Source organism: Haliotis asinina, chromosome 12 (assembly GCF_037392515.1).
Source record: "Haliotis asinina isolate JCU_RB_2024 chromosome 12, JCU_Hal_asi_v2, whole genome shotgun sequence".
In the NCBI taxonomy this organism is placed as follows: domain Eukaryota; kingdom Metazoa; phylum Mollusca; class Gastropoda; order Lepetellida; family Haliotidae; genus Haliotis; species Haliotis asinina.
In genome coordinates, this window is record NC_090291.1 from 52,619,731 (window position 1) to 52,622,853 (window position 3,123).

At 41.0% G+C, this 3,123-nt stretch overlaps 1 pseudogene; it reads left to right on the forward strand.

Moving 5' to 3' along the window:
- The first annotated feature begins 759 nt into the window (after positions 1 to 759).
- LOC137257565 (uncharacterized) lies at positions 760 to 2,551 on the forward strand (annotated as a pseudogene).
- Positions 2,552 to 3,123: the final 572 nt, after the last annotated feature.

Consider the following 3,123-nt stretch of genomic DNA (forward strand, 5'->3'; position numbering starts at 1 on the left):
TAGAAGAGATTGTCCCCACTTCTACAGTCAGTCGACCACCCGACAATCCACGACCACAGCAACGTCGCAATGAGGAGGATTCCTTCTTGTCATGCCTCCTAGATTGGAGTTGTCCAACAACAAGTCAGCACTGACACACGCAGACTTTGTGATGAATGCTATTACTGAGTTAGTGAAAAAAGGACTTGTAGCTGAATGTGCATCTGCACCTTACGTTGTGAATCCACTGTCACTTTCTATACAATCATCTGGCAAGAAACGTTTGATTCTAGATGTTTCCATGGTTAACAAGTACGTGTTTAGGCAATCCGTGAAATATGAAGATTGGAAGTGTGTGCTTGAATAATAGTACATCAATTCCAGTGAAAGGTTAATCAAGTTCGATATTCATTCTGCATATCATCATACAGATATATTCCCACTACATACTGATTTTCTGGGGTTTCGTGGTCGGATTCGTTTGGGAAGCGGAGTTATTATAAATTCCTTGTCCTACCATTTGGTCTCACTTCGGCACCTTATGTCTTTACAAACGTCACGCGTCAGTTGGTAAAGAAGTGGTGTTTTGAAGGCAAGAAAATCGTTACATTCCTTGATGATGGTATCATGTCAGCTCCTCCTGTTACAAGTGCGTTGACAATTGGGGAGAGTGTCAAGAATGATTTGATTAAATCAGGTTTTGTGCCAAAGGTGGAGAAGTCATTATGGTATCCATCGCAAAGTGTAGAATGGTTTGGTTTCTACATAGATACAACTACTATGACAATGTCGGTGCCTGAGAGAAAAGTTGTGAAGTTGTTAAACTGTGTTCAGGAGCTATTGAACAATAGGACTGGTTATCACAAAGAAGTGTGGCATCTGTAGTAGGACAGGTTGTGTCTATGAAACTTGTGCTGGGCTAAGTTTGTCAACTGATGACAAGGTCTCTAAGCGTTGATATTGTGTGTGCTCCATCTTGGAACAGTTGGGTTCATTTATCGTCGCAGAGTGTGGATCAGTTACGTTTGTGGAAAGACAATATCAAAAGGTGGAACAGCAGGGCTTTGATCACACAGTCACTTGGTTCAGTGATGATTTTCAGTGATGCCAGTGATACAGGGTTTGGTGGGTACTGTTGAGTTGGCTGGTGCAAAGGCGCACGGACAGTGGTCAGCTGAGGAGGCTAACCGTAGTTCCATCTGGAGAGAGCTTGAGGCTGTTTATTTGGTTTTGAAAAGTTTCATACCATCCTTGAAATCGCACAGAATTACTTGGTTTACTGACAGTCAAAATGTTGCATCTATTGTCGAAAAGGGTAGCACGAAACAGCATTTACAAGATGTAGCCATGCAGATATTTGAAGTATGTTCTGTCAACCAGATACATTTGTCTTTGCAATGGATTCCTCATAGTGAGAATCAGTTAGCAGATATGCTGAGCAGAGTGACTGATTACGATGATTGGGCAATTGCTAGGAACTTATTTCAACAAATTGATGCCAAATGGGGTCCACATGAAGTGGATAGGTTTGCTAGTTACTACAATACCAAACTTGTACGGTTTAATTCTAGATTTTACAATCCTGATTGTGAGGTTGTTGACTGTTTCACGGTGGAATGGAGTGGTTTGAACTGGGTTGTTCCTCTTGTCTGTCTCATACCAAGAACAATTAGACATATGTCGGAGTGCGGTGCTAGGGTACGCTTGTTGTACCAGAGTGGTATTCTTCATGCTTTTGGCCTCTGTTAGCAGTAGGCAATGTGTACATCACACAAGTGAATGAGTGGATGTACCTACCCACAGCTAAAGAATACTATGTAGCTTCCAGATTGAGGGGTGTACTGTTTGGAGAGAAAGATTTGCATTTGAATATGTTAGCGTTGTGTGTTGATTTCAGTACATGCTAATTGTTTCATTCTGTTCACAGATGTGTTTACATGTACATATGGAGATGAACTAGGAGAGATGCCGGAGGGTGTGCGTGAGCTAGCGGCTGGTTTGCCGAGGTTGTTGTCCCATTGTAGAGCCGATTCTACTACCAGGAAGTATCGGTATGGGTTTGAGGCATGGAAACAGTGGGCAGATTCATTGTCTATGAGCAAGAAGTTACCGATATCACCTTTGCATTGTTCTTTGTATTTATTGTCAGTAATTCAGCAAAGTGAATCTTTTGCTGCTGTGCAGACAACATATTATAGCATCAGGCATGCACGTGTCAGTGTTGGTCTTGAAAACCCAACAGACAGTTCTCTGGTTAGAAATGTATTGGAAGCTGCTAAACGTAAGTAAGCAAAGTCAGTTTCGAAAAAAGAACCAATTACTATTGAGTTATTGGAGAAAGTTTATGATGCTAGAATGTCTCAACCCTCTTTGGCTGATTTGAGAATTGTTACGATGTGTTTATTGGCATATTCAGGGTTTTTGAGGTCTCTTAAATATTTCCAGATGTGATATTCTTTTTTATGATGCTCTTATGATGCTCTTTATAGAAAAGTCGAAGACTGGTGTGTATAGAGACGGTTCTTGGCTGGTCATAGGCAGGACAAATTCCAAACTGTGTCCAGTGTCTTGATTACTGAAATATCTGGATTATTCTAACATTCCACCGGAGTCAGATGAGTATGCTTTCAGAAATATATCCAAGACCAAATCCGGGTACATGTTACGAAAAGGCAATACTCCAATGTCGTACACGAGATTACGAGAACTATTCATAGAGACATTCAAGCTGTTTGTCAAGAACATAAAAATATACGGTTTGCACAGTCTTTGTAGTGGGGGTGGGTCTGATGCAGCAAACAACGGTGTTCAGGACAGAATGTTCAAACGACATGGAAGATGGAAAAGTGAGAACGCGAAAGATGGATATATTAAGGATAGTCTGAACAATCGTTTAAAAGTGTCACCATCACTAGGGCTCTGAAAACTGACTTGCTTTGATCCTCATGCTATGTTATACAAATACAGCCAGTCCAAGTATTTATTCTGTTATGTTGTCTGTACACATGTGAAAGGAGTGTAGGAGAAATATAGCTTTCCTTGTTTGAAGAATGAATTAGAGGAAAACTGATTTCTCCTAACGGTGAGCAAGTACTAATATTAAAGGGCATGTAATCTAGGGGCGCTAATGGTCCTAGAGGGGTA